This window comes from Molossus molossus, unplaced genomic scaffold (assembly GCF_014108415.1).
Source record: "Molossus molossus isolate mMolMol1 unplaced genomic scaffold, mMolMol1.p scaffold_m16_p_26, whole genome shotgun sequence".
Classification (NCBI taxonomy): domain Eukaryota; kingdom Metazoa; phylum Chordata; class Mammalia; order Chiroptera; family Molossidae; genus Molossus; species Molossus molossus.
Genome location: NW_023425362.1, coordinates 3,379,906 through 3,398,675, shown reverse-complemented (window position 1 = coordinate 3,398,675; position 18,770 = coordinate 3,379,906). Strand labels below are relative to the sequence as shown.

The 18,770-nt window shown below is 45.7% G+C and overlaps 1 pseudogene; it reads right to left on the bottom strand.

Moving 5' to 3' along the window:
- Window positions 1-12,396: 12,396 nt before the first annotated feature.
- LOC118641118 lies at window positions 12,397-14,414 on the bottom strand (annotated as a pseudogene).
- Between the last annotated feature and the right edge of the window lie 4,356 nt (window positions 14,415-18,770).

Below are 18,770 nucleotides of genomic sequence, written 5' to 3'. Positions count from 1 at the left end.
AAGCTAAACATCACCATTTGCAAAGTATCTTTCCCCTACGTAACCATATCTGATTCTCCCAACAGCCTTGTTCAGTGGGCAATGCAGACGAAGAAACAGGCTCGGAGGTCAGCGGGTGGCATGAGGGTGCAGCAGGGCTCAACTCTGGCCCGGAGCCCCTCCGCCAGGCTGCGCACCGTGGGTGAGTCCACAGCGGGGTGGTTCTACCGGAAGGGGTCAGCATCTGTCGGGCACCTACTACGTGGAACCCACATCTGTCTGGCTATGAAGTTGTGCCCCCCTCCCCCCATCTGAGGGCTTCTCCCCACCCGTTTCCCTGCACCCACCACAGACCGGCCCGTGTCTCAGCCCTCACTCCCAGGTCTGTGCTGCCAATTCTTGAGCAGAAACTCCTCTCTGAAGACGAAGGGCCGGCCTAGCCGAGCGCGCAGTGGACGGAGTGTGCATGAGGCTTCGTCACAGGCCAGCTGGTGGAGGCAAAGCCAACAGAAAGGAGCGGAAACGCCTGGCATTAAAATTGGGGGCTTGGGAAGACGACGACAGGGTGGTTGAGAAAGGGAAGGATCTGGGAGAAAGAAAATAAGCTCTGTCTGCGGAATGTTTGGTGGTCGGTGGCGGCGAAGCCTCGCTCACATGTTAGGTAGAAGGAAAACATAAAAGAGGGATTGCGGGCCAGAGGTGGGGGCCGGGGTGCATCTGTGAGTCATCAGGAGGCCCGACCGAACCCCGGAAACTGGGCACCGAGGCCTGGAGAGGGGGAAGCGATGAGCAAAGGAGATGAGAGGGAGCTGCCAGACCTGTCCATCCTTCCCACACCTCCTCCTCACCGGCGACTTTCACCTCCGCTCCCCTCCAGCCGCCCACACTCTGGGCTTGTCATCGCTCGGACAGTTCCAACTGCGCTCCAGGATCCCACTCCCTGACCACAGCTTCCGACAAGGCTGCCAGTCCTCGACCGCCTCCGTCCCACCACACCCCCTGCTAACCTCGTCCCGATCTCCACTCCCCAGACTTTCCCATGCGGACCAGCACCCCCTGGCTCCCACCTCCAGCCTTCCAGACCACACAGGCCACCGTTGCTCCATTCGCTTGCCAGGACCCTCAACTGCTCTGCCCCTTTGCCCTTCCGCCCCGCTCACCCGGCCACGGCTTGCCCAGCACCTGTCTTGCCCGCCCTTCTGTGCGCGGTGGAGGCCATCCCACGCCAAGGATGCTGCTGCCCCAGAGCCAGGCACCCGGAGCCAGCTGTCACCCCGCACGACTCCGCCTGCTCCTCTCACCATCTATTCCAAGCCTCCGCACCTTCCCCCAGCAGCTGGCCCTGCCTCCTGGCTCCCAAAGGAGAGAGCAGGCTCCGCACCCCTCCTCCTGCGCCCGTGTCTCTGTGTGCGCCACGCTAAGAGCTTTGTTATTGGTTCTCTGGTTTCTCCTCGAAACAACCCTCATCTGTCCTCATGAGGAACCAGGGGCTCGGTGACTCGGTGGGGAAGAGGTGGCGCGGGGCCAAAGGAGGCTGCGAGTCTTCAGCTGTGTGCTCTGAAGCCGGAGCCAGGGGCTGTGCTAGATGCTAAGGGTCCCGTGGTGAACAAGGCAGACACGCTTCCAGCCCTCTGGAGGCTCGCATTTTAGAAGGACCGACACAATAAAAGTAACTAATTCAGCACTGCGTCAGCTCCAGCGAAGGGAGGCGCAGAGTTCAATGACCCAGAAGGCGGAGCAGGCTGGCTTAGAGGGTGGTCAGCGACACACCGCCGCCTTGTCAGGGCTGCATTCACCCGAGCTCTGGGTACAGTCCCTAGCAAACCCGTCCTAGCCACACTGGGAGCCGAGATCTTCCGTGTGGACGACGCGCTTGCCCAGTGAGACCAACGGAGAAAAGGCAGGACAGTCACCCTTCGACTGTGCAAACCTCAATTGAACAGACTTGGATGTAATGCACAAAATCTCCGGTCCCTAAGTCATGTGTGAAAATTAACACCCTGTTAATTTTTAAATGTTTTCAAGCAAATTTGCTTATAATTAAATTAACAGGTTATTTTTTTGTTATTAATTCACTGTTACCTTTGACAAGTTTTAGTGACTAGGCCATATGTTGGACAAAACACTGTAGCAATTTCGCCAAGATAAATATTACACGTCTACAGCTAGAGCCTACATATTTAAATCCAAGAGTCGCCGCCGGTAAACCATGTTCGGGAAGCGATTAGCCCGCGGTCACGCTGCACGGAGGGTGGGGATTGGTTCTGTGGGCGCCTGGCCTGGCTTCCGGCAGCAGTTTTCACACGTTGGCAAAGCCACGCCCCAGCTGTGTGCATCTGTGGACGTGCAGACTGGCATGCGCACGCACTTACTAGACCTACTCAGTATACATTTAAAGTTATGGTAACACGTATAGAAAACTTTTCTGTGAAATTAAATGTTTCATACATACTTGATTTTAGTTACACAAATGTGGCGACGTAAGTGAAACCAGGCAAATGAACTAATTTGTCAGTTTTTTAATGTACGCGTTTGGAAACCCTACTTTATTATATAACAGGCTTTAACCCCTTGCCCAAATTATATCGAGGTTTTAGTGTATTTCTCAGTCAATCATCCAGGAAGGACACCAGTCCTTAGAGACAGATCACTCGCCTTGGACGGCTGTCACCCGCATTCCGCCACGGTAGGGAGAAAGACAGCTGACCACAACACAGTCAGGTGAGTTCAGATCCATCCAGCAAAGTGTTGTTGAGTATCTTGTCCCGGGTTAGGTTCCCCATAGAGAGTGGAGGGATGACGTTTATTGGGAAGTACTCTCGGGATCAACACCTGTGAGGAGAAAGGCGGCAGGATGGGGGGGCAGGTTGGGAGAAGATTGAACCTTTGCCAGAGTCAGTAGGTAGATCAGCTCTAGTGCATGGTAGCCATACTGCTGGGTCCCTGCACAGCCTCAGGCCCTGCCACCGTGGCTAATCGCCCGTGAGGACATTGTGCCAGTTCCAGGATGGCCGATGGCAAAGGCTGGTGGCTAGAGTCGTTCTGCCTGCTTGGTTGTTTAGTACCCCTATTGTATTGGTGGCATTAACATAGGACACAAAGATCTTGTTTCTTGGTGCCCAATCTCTTAGGTTCATTCGCATCTTCTTCCCGGGGTCGTCTTGTTCCCAACTTGCTGCTATTTCTTCTTCCAGGCCGCTGCCCAAGCAGCGAGCTATTTGCCATGGCTCATGAATCCAGATACATTGTAACCTTGGGCTACTTCTCTTTCCACGGGAGATGAACCAACAGGTCCACCACTCTAAGCTCTGTCCCTTCAGATTTCAACTCACTGCTGTCTTCCAAAGCCACCTCCCAATCGGGCTGTACCACAGCCACATTCCACTCTGGCTTGTACCCACATACCAAGGGTCATAAGCAGAAGAATGGTCCCCCAAAGAGGTCCCCAACCTAATCCCTGGAACCTGTGTATATATTAAACGACATGGCAAGAGGGAATTAAGGTTGTAGACGGAATTAGGGTGCTGATCAGTTGACCTCGAGATGGGAAATTATCCTTAATTAACTGAGTGGATTATCTAAATTGTGCATAATAAGAGGAAGGCAGGAGATTCGGTGGGAGGGTGAGAACAGGTGCGGTGATGGAGCAGGCCACCGGAGGGATGGCGGCGTGAGAAGGACTCAAGCCTTCAGCTCGGTGTTGCTGTCTAGGATGAAGCAGGGGCCATAAGCCGAGGATGGCCCTAAAACTAGCCAAGGCAAGGAACCAGATTCTCCCCTAGAGTCTCCAGAGGAATACCGGCCTTTCCCTGCCAGCACCTCCTTTTGGCCCAGTGAGATCCATTTCCGTCTTCAGAACAGTAAGATACTAAATCATTTCAAGCCACTAAGTTGGTGATAATTTGTTACAGTGGCATCAGAAACCAGTATTACACCAAGCAGTCCCATCTGTGACCCAAGCTGACTGTTTTCCCTTCCCATCTGATCATCAAAGACTCCCATCCGTGTGGCCAGAGGTAGTGAGAGCTTAGGGACATGTGCAGGACGACAGTGGTGGATGTCACGACGTCCAGCTGCTTGCTGGCACCTTGTGAGAGCTCAGTCCCCGTTATGCTGCTGCCCCCTTGGAGGGTCTGAAAGAATCCTGCTCATGATGGGCGGTACAGGCCTCATGATCGCGTGATGTTGTCAACTGCTCCATAGGAACAGGGCCCAGGAGCATGCTGGGAGCTTTCACACTTAGATGAGTTTTGTTTTTTGTTTTTCTTTTTCTTTATTAATTTGAGAGAGAGAGAAAGTGAGAGGGAGAGAGAGATAGAAACATCGATGAGAGCCCTGGCCGGTTTGGCTCAGCGGTTGGAGTGTTGGCCTGTGGATCAGAGAGTCCTGGGTTCGGTTTCCGCTAGGGGCATGTACCGAACAAACAAACAAAGAAACATTGATGAGAGAGGAAATCGACTGGCTGCCTCCTGCATGCCCCCTACTGGGGATCGGGCCCACAACCTGAGCATGTGCCCTGACCGGGAGTCAAACCGGCGACCTCTGGGTGCATGGGTCGACACTCAACCACTGAGCCACACCAACTGGACTTTGATGAGTTTTTATAAATTTATTCATCTGGCCCTGGCTCAGTAGTTAGAGCGTCAGCCTGTGGACCAGAGAGTCTCAGGTTTGGTTCCTGCTAAGGGCAGGTACCTCGGTTGCAGTTTGTCCCCGGCCCTGAGGGAGGCAACCACTCAATGTGTCTCTCTCACATCAATGTTTCTCTCTCTTCCTCCCTTTCTCCCTCCCGCTCTATCTGAAGACAAATGCAAAAATGTCCTCAGGTGAGGATAAAAAAAATTTATTCATACCATGTAATCCTCACTATTCCCGTTTTAGAATCCTTTCATCATGCCCGGAAATTTCCCTGTCTATTTGCAGTCTATCCCTGTTCCTGCCCTCCACCCCAGGCAAATACAGATGTATTTTCAGTCTCTGTATTGTTTGCCTTTTCTAGAAATTTCATATAAATGTAGTCACGCTACACGTAGTCTTTGCTGCTTGATTTCTTAATGTATTGGGGTCCATCCATGTTGTGTGTGTCTCTCCAATCTAACCGGCCAGAACTCAAACATCTCCCGGCCCTGTGTGAGCTCTGGGGTTGTTTTGTCTTGCTTCATGGACTCTCACTCTGTGCATGCTCAGTTTAACATTTAGTCCGAGGCTCAGATTCCTATCTGGCTGCTAGAGTGTGTCTTCTGCAGGGCGCCCACCTCCGCAAGTGCCAGCCACTTCGGTTTGCAATCTGTGATCCCTGTCTCCTTAATTCAGGGAGACTGTCCTGCTAGCCTGGGCCCATGCTTTCTGTGCTGTGATGTGGAGAGTGAATCCAGGCTGTCTCAGGGACCCCAGTGCTATGTTGCCCACTTGTCAATGTCTGAAATTCTTGATTTCCATATGTGTTGTCCACTTTTCTAGTTGTTTATAGCAAGAGGACCAGTCTGCTACTAGTTATCCATTATGGCCAGTCATGCTTTTCTTGTTAAGAACTTTTTTTTTTTTTTAATCCTCACCCGAGGATATTTTTCCATTTTTTGTACAGATAGAGTGGGAGGGAGAGAGAGGAAGGAGAGAGAGAGAGAAACATCGACGTGAAGGGACACATCGAGTGGCTGCCACCCGCACGACCAACCAGGGCCGGGGACAAACTGCAACCGAAGCACGTGCCCTTAGCGGGAACCGAACCCGGGTCTCTCCGGACCGCAGGCCGACACTCTAACCGGTGAGCCAAACTGGCCAGGGCTAAAAACTTTTTTTTACTATCACTTATATATAATCAATTCACCTTTTTAATTTTTTTTTTCCTTTATTGATTTTAGAGAGAGAGGAAGGGAGAGGGAAAGAGAGATAGAAACACCGACGAGAGAGAATATTGATTGGCCGCCTCCTGCATGCCCCCCAATGGGGATCGGGCCCACAACCTGGGCATGTGTCCTGACAAGGAATCGACCCGGTGACCTCCTGGTGCATGGGTTGACACTCAGCCGCTGAGCCACACCAGCCAGACCAATTCACCTTTTTAAAGTGTATAATTTGAACAATTCTAGTAATTGTATATAGTTGGTAGCCACCACCACAATTATTTTAGAGAACAGTTCCCTGACCCTAACATGTTTGCTTATGCCCCTCCACACTCCACGCTCTCCCCTCCCTTCATCCAACTTCTTTCTGTCACTATTGTTTTGCCTTTTCTATAACTTTGAAATTGCATAGTATATAGTCTTTTATGTTTGATGGCTTTCATTTAGTATGATTTTTTAGATTATCCACATGATTGCACAAGTTAATATTTTGTTCCTTTTTATTGCTGAGTAGTCTTCCATTGTGTGGATATACCACAGTTTGTTTATCCATTCACTAATAGATGGACATTTTGTTCCTTCCAGTTTGGGTCTATGAAAATGTTACTTTGTCTAGAAAGACATGTACATATACTTTGTGTACATGGAAATGCTTGGACATGTTGTAAGTATATAACTTTTAAAGATAATTGCCATAATGTTTTGCAAAGTAGCAATACCAATTTGCAGTTCAATCAGCAATAATTGTTCTGTATCATAAGTGACACTGTTATATCTTTTAAACTTCAGTCTTTCTAATGGTTGCCTAGTGGTGTCTCGTTGTTTTCCCTTTTGAATTACCTTGGTGCTTTGTCAAAAACGAGTTGACCATGTAAGTGTGGGTTAATTTCTGGTCTCTCTATTTTAGTCCATTCGTCTATGCTGTCTCGAAAACTATAGCTTTATAGCAAGTCTTAAAATAAAAGACTTAAGTTTTCCAACGTTGTTCTTATTTTGCAAAATTGTTTGATATTTTAGGTCTTTTGTCTTTTTATATATATGTGAAAGTCATCTTGTCAATATCTTTGTACCAAGTCTGTTAAAATTTTGATTGGAATTGCATTGAATCTATAGATCATTTTGAGGAGGACTGGCATCTTACCAATATTAAGTCATCTTGTCTATTAGCATGGTATATCGTTTCATTTATTTAGTTCTATTACAATTTTCTTTGGCACTGTTTTATAGTTTTCATCATACGGGTCTTGTACAACCTTCATTAAATTTATTTCTAAGTATTTTTGATGTTATCGTAAGTGAAGTTATTAAATAGAATTTGTAATTGTTCATTGTTAGTATATAGAAATACAATTGATTTTCATTTAACTTTGACTCTTCCAACCTTGCTACATTCACTTAGTCTAGTACTATTTTTATAGATTAATTAGGACTTTTTACATACATGCCTAAGTAGTCTGAAAAAAATTTTTTTTCATGTCTTTTCTAATTTGTATATCTTTCATTTCTTTTTCTAGTCTTGGCTAGGACTTCCAGTAAAATATTAAATAGACGTAGTGAGAGCAGACATCCTTGCCTCGTTCCTGCCTTCCGTAGAAAGCATTGATCTTTCACCACTGAGTTAGATATTGGGTGTAAATTTTTTTTTGCTAGGGTTTTGTAAGTTCCCTTCTATTTTTAGGTTTCTGGGTTGTGGTTGTGGTTGTTTTTAACAAAGAAAACATGTTGAATTTTATCAAATATTTTTACCTACATCTATTGAAAATGATCATATGGTTTTTCTCTTTCATTCTGCTAATATGGTGAATCATTGAGTTTTGGATGTTAAAAAGATCTCACATTCCAAGAATATGCCCCACTTGGTCCTGATTTATCATTTTTATGTATCGTGTGATTTGCTAATATTTTGTTGAAGATTTTTGTGTCTATGGTCATGAGGGATATTGGTCTGTAGTTCTTTTTTCTTGTGAGGTCTTTGATTGGTTTTGGAATCAGGGTAATACTAGCCTCATAAAATAAGTTGGAAAGTGTTACCTCTCTATTTTCTGAAAGAGTTTGTGTAGGATTGATATTATTTCTTCCTTAAATGCATGACAGTATTTACCACTGAAGCTGTGTCACTCTGGAGTTTACTTGATGGGAAGGTTTTTGCGTATAAAACAATTTATTTCATTGCTATCAGGCTGTTCAAGTTTTTATATTTTTTCCTTGATGAGTTTGGTAATTTGAGTCTTTTAAGGAATTTGTTACATGTAGGTTGTCATGTTTATTGCATAGAGTTGTTCATAATATGCTCTTATTCTTTTAATATCTATAGAATCTGTACTATAGATTATCTGTACTATAGTATCTGTACCATATATTAGTATCTTCTCTTTTACTCCCAATATTGAAAAGTTATCCCCTTCTCTTAGTCAATTTTATTACTCTTTTAAAAAACCTGGTTTTTGCTTACATTGATATACCATATATTTTTTTCTATTATTTCATTGATTCTTTTTTCTCATATCTTTATTGTTTCCTTTCTTATGCTTGTTTTGGGTTTAATTTGCTCTTCTTTTTCTAGTATCTTAAGGTGAAAGCTTAGATAATGTATTTGAAATCTCTTTTTCTAATCGAGGCATTTAAAACTACATGTTCCTCTAAACATTTCTTTAACTTTATCCCACAAATTTTGATGACTTTTGTTGTTGTTGTTAATACTCACCAGAGGATATTTTTTTTCTACTGATTTTTAGATAGAATGGAAGGGAGGGAGGGAGAGGGAGAGAATCATTGATGTGAGAGAGACACATTGATCGTTTGCCTCCGAAGGATCCCAACCGGGGCCGAGAATGAAACCTGCAACTCAGGTATGTACCCTTGAGCAGGAATGGAACCATGACCCTTGGGCCGACGCTCTAACCGCTGAGCCAAACTGGCCAGGGATGATATGACATTTAAAAATTTTTTATTTTTATTTATTGATTTTTAGAGAGAGACAATTGACTTGTTGTTCCACTTATTTATGCATTCATTGGTGGCTTCTTGTATGTGGCCTGACCAGAAACTGAACCCACAACCTTGGCATATGGGGATGATGCTCAAGCTACCCGGCCAGGGCTGATATGACATTTTCATTATCCCTCAGTTCAAAATAGTTTCTAATTTCTTTTGTGCTTTATTTTTGATCCAGTGGTTATTTAGAAATTTGTTTTTCAAATATTTGAGGGTTTCCAGGTTATTTTATCATTACTTATTTCTGCGATAATTCCATTGTTGTCAGAGAACATACTTTGTATGACTTTAATCTTTATAAATGTATTAAGACTTCGTTTATGGCCCAGAATATTGTCTACCCATGTGCACTTTAAAAATATGTACATTTTATCACTGTTGGGTGTTGCCTTGTATAAATATTAAGTAAAAGAGGTTTAGAATATTGTTCAGATATTGTATGTCTTTGTTAAATATATACTATTTCATTTTTTATATTTCAGTCTCTTATTTGAACTTTTGAATTGTGTTTTGTTTCTTTCAATATAGGAAACATTGGCCCTGGCTGGTTTGGCTCAATGGTTGGAGCGTTGGCCTGTGGTCCAGAGAGGCCCGGGTTTGGTTCCCACTAAGGGCATGTACCTCGGTTGCAGTTTGTCCTTGGCCCTGGTTGGGTCATGTGGGTGGCAACCACTCGATGTGTCCCTTTCATGTCGATGTTTCTCTCTCTCTCTCTCCTTCCCACTCTATCTGAACAAAAAATGGGAAAATGTCCTCGGGTGAGGATAAAAAAAAATATATATATATGTATATATATATTTATATGATATATATATATCAAACATTGTTCATTGTTTATGTGTGATAATTCCAATACCTTAAAACTTTGTGGGTCTGTTTGTGTTGTATGTTGCTGCTTCCTCTCATAATGTTTTTTATCTTTGTAGATCTAGTCATTTTTGTGCTATTCACTATTTCTGAGTATTATTTATAGGAATAATTTTATGCCTAGGACACCACCTTTCTTCAAAGATAGTTTTCAATAGCCTCTGCCACACGTCTAAATGCGCTACCGTTCTGGGGTGTGTCAGTCCAGTTCCAGTGTTTTGGTTGCCTGGATCAACTAGGTGACAGGGAAATTTTTGAAATATTTCATTCAGTATTTAAAAATTTTTTTTCTCATTCAGAGGATTGCTTTAAGTAACCTAGCCTGGCATTACTAAAAGTGAAACTTTTTCCATTTTGTGCGGCTTCTTGTTTAAGACAGAGATGATACCCTTTGTGTTTGGTGGAACTCATCTATAAAACTAACTGCTTAGGCCGTGCTTTCGGTGCTTCATTTTCTGGAAGTACTGCCACAACTTGCCTGTCCAGCATTCATCTAAGTATTTAAGACTCAGCTTCAATGTCTTCTTTAGTAGTTCTTCTTCACCTAACTCTTTGTGTATCCTTTCTGGTGTTATCACATTGTATCACCGGTATATGTTCCTATCTCCGGACTCCCTAACAGAACCAGAGCCGCCTGACGGCGAGGCATCGTATTACTCATCTTTATAATAGTGACTCTAATCTGTGATAGATACTTAAACAAGATTGGCTAAACTGAAATATAAAAATTAAATTGAAAGTGGATTGGTAGCTATAATAGGGAATTAGGTTGCTAACTTACAAATTGTATAAAAGTTGTTGATCCCTACAATGCAACTATTACTAGGAAGATCAGAATTATTGCCTTGAATACCAGTAGTCTATTGTCAGTCACTTATTACTAATTAAGTAGTATTATTACTGTTTCATTTTACAAATTAAAAAAAAAAAAGGGCTTACCCTGGCCACCGGCTCAGTGGTTAGTGCATCCACCTGCAGACCAAAGGGTTGCGGGATCAATTTCTGTCAAGGGCACGTACCGGGGTTGCAAGTTCCATCCCCAGTCAGGGTCCTGCGGGAGACAACCAATTGATATGTCTCTCTTACATGGATGTTTCTCTCCCTCTCTCTCTCCCCTTCCCTCCCTTCCAGTCCATCTAAATATCAATGGAAGTATATCCTCAGGTGAGGACTAACAAAAAAAAGGCTTAAAGAGATGGTTGCTTGTCCAAGGTCAGGTGCTAAGAGATGAGAGCAGGATTCATATCATCTAGGTTTGTATGACTTCATCTTTATCAGAGATTGGCAAACCTTTTCTATAAAGGACCGAAGAGTTAATATTTTAGGTTTTGTGGGCCATACAATCTGTCACAATTACTCAACTCTGCCATTACAGCATCAAATAAGCAATATGCAAATACATGTCTGTGACAGTTTCCAGTACCATTTATAAAAATAGATAGTGGGAAAGATTTGGCTCAAAGGCTGTAATTTGCTGATTTCTGCTCTTAACAGTTACACTATTCTGTTATTTTTTTCCTTCAGTCTCCAAAGTTTTCAGTTCAACACATATTTATAGCATTGCTTCTAAGTACAAGGCACTGAACTTAGTTCTGGTTGGAATGAGGAAGACAAGATCCCTGCCTTGAGGGACCTCAGATGTGAGAAGATGGTACGTAAACACGTTTATAGCACAAGGCTGTCTGACAAGTCAGAGCCAAGAGAGAGGTTAGAATAACTGGAGCTTTTCCTGGTTGACACATGATGTTTTGGTGGAGTAGGTGGCAATGGCATAAGCTTTCTAGTGAGATAATCATAGGCAGAGATGATAAGGACAAAGGGAGGTTGAGGAGCCAGCACAAGCAAGAATTTTTCTCTCCATCTGTCATTCGCCTTCCATTATCTTTACCAGTATCCACTTCCTCTCTCTTTTCTGTGCCAGAACCATATGCACTTTGGTCCAAATATTTTTGCCTGCACCTCACCTACTTTCTCCCTTGCTTTCCATTTTTTCATTTCCTTTCTTTTATTTATTTTTACTTTGTAATTACTGAATCATTGCTGATCCAGTTCTTCTGCAATAGGCTCAAGACACAAATTCATATCAGAGATTTCATCTGAAGTCTAGTTTAGGTGCATCAACATGGTGGCACGTTTATCTAAGGCAATGATTGTCAACCTTTTTCATCTCAGGGCACACACAAACTAATTACTAACATTCTGTAGCACACCAAAAGTATATTTTTTGCCGATTTACGAAAAAAATAGGTATAATTTTTATTTATTCACACCAGACAGCTATTGTCATTTTTTTTTTTTTTTTTTTTTTTTTAATTTGACAGTCTAAGGGAAAAGAGGTCAGTGCCCCTGATTAAATAGTCAGGTATTGCATGGTTTAAAAATTCTTGCAGCACACCGGTAGAAAATTGCTCATCTAAGGTAAACAATTACATAACATTATGTAACACTAAAAAATGCCTTTTAGTCCAAGTGAAATATTAACTTAGCTCTGTCAATTCAGTCAAGGTTGAAAATCCTCCAGTCGATTTCAGGCAGTAGATAACCACTGTTTGACCACTTTAATATCCTTTTGTTTCTCCTGTTTGTCTGTACCTCTAGCCTGTCCTGTTAATGTCTTTCTCTTTTAATCTTCCTCATACACTCTTTCCTGTACTTTGTTGATTGTTGTACTTCTTCTTCTGAAAAATATCTCCTTTCTGAAAATACCTTTTTTTCATAGGCTGTAGACCACTTTTATGACATGAGGCAAGATAGTTGGGAGGAAGATTTGTTTGCCTCTCCAGGCCTTGATTTTCCTCAGCTAGAACTCCAGCGTCTTGCCCTCCAGCACACCGCCAGTGCTGCTCGGTCACATCGGCCTGGTCTTGAAGGGATGCAGGCAAGACACTTGCCCGGCTGGAACTGTTTCTCTAGAGGACTGCTGATGTTGGCGTTATTTTTCCTTTCATCATATTTCTTTTGAGTTTTCTTTGAACGTCTTTTGTTTAAAATCTCTTCCTCCTTAGGCGTCAGCCTGGCCCCCGTCTTGCGGCCCAGGGGCCGTGCATAGTGGGACTCGTACCGCTGTCTGTCCGGGTGTGCTGTCCATGAGCACGATGCAGTTCTTCACTAGGGCCCTGGTGCAGACCAGTTCACTGCTGGATGCATTGCAGACAGCATCAGTGACCCTTGTTTTGCATGTACAATTCTTGGACCCCAGGAGAAGCTGCCCACGTCTAGCCTCAAGGCATGGTTCTTTCTGCTGCCTCCTTACACACACACTGTGTGTATGTGGTGGGCGCCAATCTTAGTGTTGGCAGCAGGGCGTCCCCGCTCATGTATCTGCTGCTTGTGGTAGGGCTTTCTCTTGTCCACAGCCTTGTGGCACTTGTGCCCGCTGTCCTGAGAGATGCCCGTGGCTCAGTGCCTCATGGAAAGAGAAAACGCAGAGTCACAGTCCTAAAATATATCTTTAAAAAATATCCTTTGTTCATTATTTATTGAACAATTACATTATAGTAGGTCCTTTTCTGGGTGCTGGGATACATTCTGCCAGTAAACAAAATAGATAAGTAACAATAAACGAATTAAACATAAACTATGATATAGAAAGTGTTAAGTGCTATGGAGAAAAATTCCTGAGGATCAGGAATTTGGATGGTATATTACAATTTTAAAGATTGATTAAGGACATTCATTAGGTCATTTGAGCAGATAAGTTGAAGGAAGTAAGAAAGCAAACCCTGCAAGTATTTGACTCGCATTAAACATTTTTTTCTTTATTGATTTAATTTTTTTTTCCTTTATTGATTTTATTATTATTATTATTTTTTTATCCTCACCCGAGGATATTTTTTTCCCATTTTTTGTACAGATAGAGTGGGAGGGAGAGAGAGGAAGGGAGAGAGAGTGAGAAACATCGACGTGAAGGGACACATCGAGTGGCTGCCACCCGCACGACCAACCAGGGCCGGGGACAAACTGCAACCGAAGTACGTGCCCTTAGCGGGAACCGAACCTGGGTCTCTCCAGACCGCAGGCCGACGCTCTAACCGCTGAGCCAAACTGGCCAGGGCTCCTTTATTGATTTTAGAGAGAGAGAGAAAGAGAGAAGGAGAGAGAGAGAGAAACATCAATGAGAAGGAACATTGATTAGCTGCCTCCCACATGTACCCCACTTGGGATTTGGCCCACTACCTGGGCATGTGCCCTGACCAGGAATTGAACCGGTGACCTCTTGGTGCCTGGGTCGACACTCAATCACTGAGCCACACCAGCCGGGGACATTATCCTCACCCGAGGACATTTTTCCATTTTTTGTTCAGGTAGAGTGGGAGGGAGAGAGAGGAACAGAGAGAGAGAGAGAAACATCGACGTGAAAGGGACACATCGAGTGGCTGCCACCCGCACGACCAACCAGGGCCGGGGACAAACTGCAACCGAGGTACGTGCCCTCAGCGGGAACCGAACCCGAGTCTCTCCAGACCGCAGGTCGACGCTCTAACCACTGAGCCAAACAGGCCAGGGCGTGACCTGCATTTTTAAAGGATCTAGAATATAAACAGGCAAGAGGAGAAGCAAAGAAACCAATCAGGATTATATTGCAATAATCCAGGCAATAAATTTGAATATTAGGGGGAATGTTTTCTAAGGATTGCTAGGCATTTTGAATCCTCTTGAGCACACTGCTAGGTGACCTCATGCTTGGCACACAGTATAGGCACATGACTGAATTACAATACCAAGTAACATGCTTGTGCACGATTCATTTCTCCTGCATCCTCTGGAGGTGTTTATTATTGTGTCTAAATTTTATGTAGGAAAGCTAATCAAGGGCACCATATTATAAACACTCTCCTACTCTTCCAATCGCATTGTAGAGGGCATGTGTTCACACTGTAGAGGGCATGTACACTGTAGAGGGCATGTGTTCACACTGTAGAGGGCATGTGTTCACACTGTAGAGGGCATGTGTTCACACTGTAGGGGGCATGTGTTCACACTGTAGGGGGCATGTGTTCACACTGTAGAGGGCATGTGTTCACACTGTAGAGGGCATGTACACTGTAGAGGGCATGTGTTCACACTGTAGGGGGCATGTGTTCACACTGTAGAGGGCATGTACACTGTAGAGGGCATGTGTTCACACTGTAGGGGGCATGTGTTCACACTGTAGAGGGCATGTACACTGTGGAGGGCATGTGTTCACACTGTAGGGGGCATGTGTTCACACTGTAGAGGGCATGTGTTCACACTGTAGAGGGCATGTGTTCACACTGTAGAGGGCATGTACACTGTAGAGGGCATGTGTTCACACTGTAGAGGGCATGTGTTCACACTGTAGAGGGCATGTACACTGTAGGGGGCATGTGTTCACACTGTAGAGGGCATGTGTTCACACTGTAGGGGGCATGTGTTCACACTGTAGGGGGCATGTGTTCACACTGTAGAGGGCATGTGTTCACACTGTAGAGGGCATGTGTTCACACTGTAGAGGGCATGTACACTGTAGAGGGCATGTGTTCACACTGTAGAGGGCATGTGTTCACACTGTAGAGGGCATGTACACTGTAGAGGGCATGTGTTCACACTGTAGAGGGCATGTGTTCACACTGTAGGGGGCATGTGTTCACACTGTAGGGGGCATGTGTTCACACTGTAGAGGGCATGTGTTCACACTGTAGAGGGCATGTACACTGTAGAGGGCATGTGTTCACACTGTAGGGGCATGTGTTCACACTGTAGAGGGCATGTACACTGTAGAGGGCATGTGTTCACACTGTAGGGGGCATGTGTTCACACTGTAGAGGGCATGTACACTGTGGAGGGCATGTGTTCACACTGTAGGGGGCATGTGTTCACACTGTAGAGGGCATGTGTTCACACTGTAGAGGGCATGTGTTCACACTGTAGAGGGCATGTACACTGTAGAGGGCATGTGTTCACACTGTAGAGGGCATGTGTTCACACTGTAGGGCATTACACTGTAGGGGGCATGTGTTCACACTGTAGAGGGCATGTGTTCACACTGTAGGGGGCATGTGTTCAACACTGTAGAGGGCATGTGTTAACACTGTAGGGGGCCATGTGTTCACTGTCGAGGCATGTTCCCACACTGTAGGGGGCAATGTGTTCACACTGTAGAGGGCATGTACACTGGGAGGGCATGCACACTGTAGGGGGCATGTGTTCACACTGTAGAGGGCATGTGTTTACACTGTAGGGGGGCATGTGTTCACACTGTAGGGGGCATGTGTTCACACTGTAGAGGGCATGTACACTGTAGGGGGCATGTGTTCACACTGTAGAGGGCATGTACACTGTAGAGGGCATGTGTTCACACTGTAGGGGGCATGTGTTCACACTGTAGAGGGCATGTGTTCACACTGTAGAGGGCATGTACACTGTAGAGGGCATGTGTTCACACTGTAGGGGGCATGTGTTCACACTGTAGAGGGCATGTACACTGTAGAGGGCATGTGTTCACACTGTAGGGGGCATGTGTTCACACTGTAGAGGGCATGTACACTGTGGAGGGCATGTGTTCACACTGTAGGGGGCATGTGTTCACACTGTAGAGGGCATGTGTTCACACTGTAGAGGGCATGTGTTCACACTGTAGAGGGCATGTACACTGTAGAGGGCATGTGTTCACACTGTAGAGGGCATGTACACTGTAGAGGGCATGTGTTCACACTGTAGGGGGCATGTGTTCACACTGTAGAGGGCATGTGTTCACACTGTAGAGGGCATGTACACTGTAGAGGGCATGTGTTCACACTGTAGGGGGCATGTGTTCACACTGTAGAGGGCATGTGTTCACACTGTAGAGGGCATGTACACTGTAGAGGGCATGTGTTCACACTGTAGAGGGCATGTGTTCACACTGTAGAGGGCATGTACACTGTGGAGGGCATGCACACTGTAGGGGGCATGTGTTCACACTGTAGAGGGCATGTGTTTACACTGTAGGGGGCATGTGTTCACACTGTAGGGGGCATGTGTTCACACTGTAGAGGGCATGTACACTGTAGGGGGCATGTGTTACACACTGTAGAGGGCATGTACACTGTCGAGGGCCTGTGTTCACACTGTAGGGGGCATGTGTTCACACTGTAGAGGGCATGTGTTCACACTGTAGAGGGCATGTACACTGTAGAGGGCATGTGTTCACACTGTAGGGGGCATGTGTTCACACTGTAGAGGGCATGTACACTGTAGAGGGCATGTGTTCACACTGTAGGGGGCATGTGTTCACACTGTAGAGGGCATGTACACTGTGGAGGGCATGTGTTCACACTGTAGGGGGCATGTGTTCACACTGTAGAGGGCATGTGTTCACACTGTAGAGGGCATGTGTTCACACTGTAGAGGGCATGTACACTGTAGAGGGCATGTGTTCACACTGTAGAGGGCATGTACACTGTAGAGGGCATGTGTTCACACTGTAGAGGGCATGTGTTCACACTGTAGAGGGCATGTTACACTGTAGAGGGCATGTAGGGCTGTTCACACTGTAGGGGGCATGTGTTCACACTGTAGAGGGCATGTACACTGTAGAGGGCATGTGTTCACACTGTAGGGGGCATGTGTTCACACTGTAGAGGGCATGTACACTGTGGAGGGCATGTGTTCACACTGTAGGGGGCATGTGTTCACACTGTAGAGGGCATGTGTTCACACTGTAGAGGGCATGTACACTGTAGAGGGCATGTGTTCACACTGTAGAGGGCATGTGTTCACACTGTAGAGGGCATGTACACTGTAGGGGCATGTGTTCACACTGTAGAGGGCATGTACACTGTAGAGGGCATGTGTTCACACTGTAGAGGGCATGTGTTCACACTGTAGAGGGCATGTACACTGTAGAGGGCATGTGTTCACACTAGAGGGCATGTGTTCACACTGTAGAGGGCATGCACACTGTAGGGGGCATGTGTTCACACTGTAGAGGGCATGTACACTGTGGAGGGCATGCACACTGTAGGGGGCATGTGTTCACACTGTAGAGGGCATGTGTTTACACTGTAGGGGCATGTGTTCACACTGTAGGGGGCATGTGTTCACACTGTAGAGGGCATGTACACTGTAGGGGGCATGTGTTCACACTGTAGAGGGCATGTACACTGTAGAGGGCATGTGTTCACACTGTAGGGGGCATGTGTTCACACTGTAGAGGGCATGTGTTCACACTGTAGAGGGCATGTACACTGTAGAGGGCATGTGTTCACACTGTAGGGGGCATGTGTTCACACTGTAGAGGGCATGTACACTGTAGAGGGCATGTGTTCACACTGTAGGGGGCATGTGTTCACACTGTAGAGGGCATGTACACTGTGGAGGGCATGTGTTCACACTGTAGGGGGCATGTGTTCACACTGTAGAGGGCATGTGTTCACACTGTAGAGGGCATGTGTTCACACTGTAGAGGGCATGTACACTGTAGAGGGCATGTGTTCACACTGTAGAGGGCATGTACACTGTAGAGGGCATGTGTTCACACTGTAGGGGGCATGTGTTCACACTGTAGAGGGCATGTGTTCACACTGTAGAGGGCATGTACACTGTAGAGGGCATGTGTTCACACTGTAGGGGGCATGTGTTCACACTGTAGAGGGCATGTACACTGTAGAGGGCATGTGTTCACACTGTAGGGGGCATGTGTTCACACTGTAGAGGGCATGTACACTGTGGAGGGCATGTGTTCACACTGTAGGGGGCATGTGTTCACACTGTAGAGGGCATGTGTTCACACTGTAGAGGGCATGTACACTGTAGAGGGCATGTGTTCACACTGTAGAGGGCATGTGTTCACACTGTAGAGGGCATGTACACTGTAGGGGGCATGTGTTCACACTGTAGAGGGCATGTGTTCACACTGTAGGGGGCATGTGTTCACACTGTAGAGGGCATGTGTTCACACTGTAGGGGGCATGTGTTCACACTGTAGAGGGCATGTGTTCACACTGTAGAGGGCATGCACACTGTAGGGGGCATGTGTTCACACTGTAGAGGGCATGTACACTGTGGAGGGCATGCACACTGTAGGGGGCATGTGTTCACACTGTAGAGGGCATGTGTTTACACTGTAGGGGGCATGTGTTCACA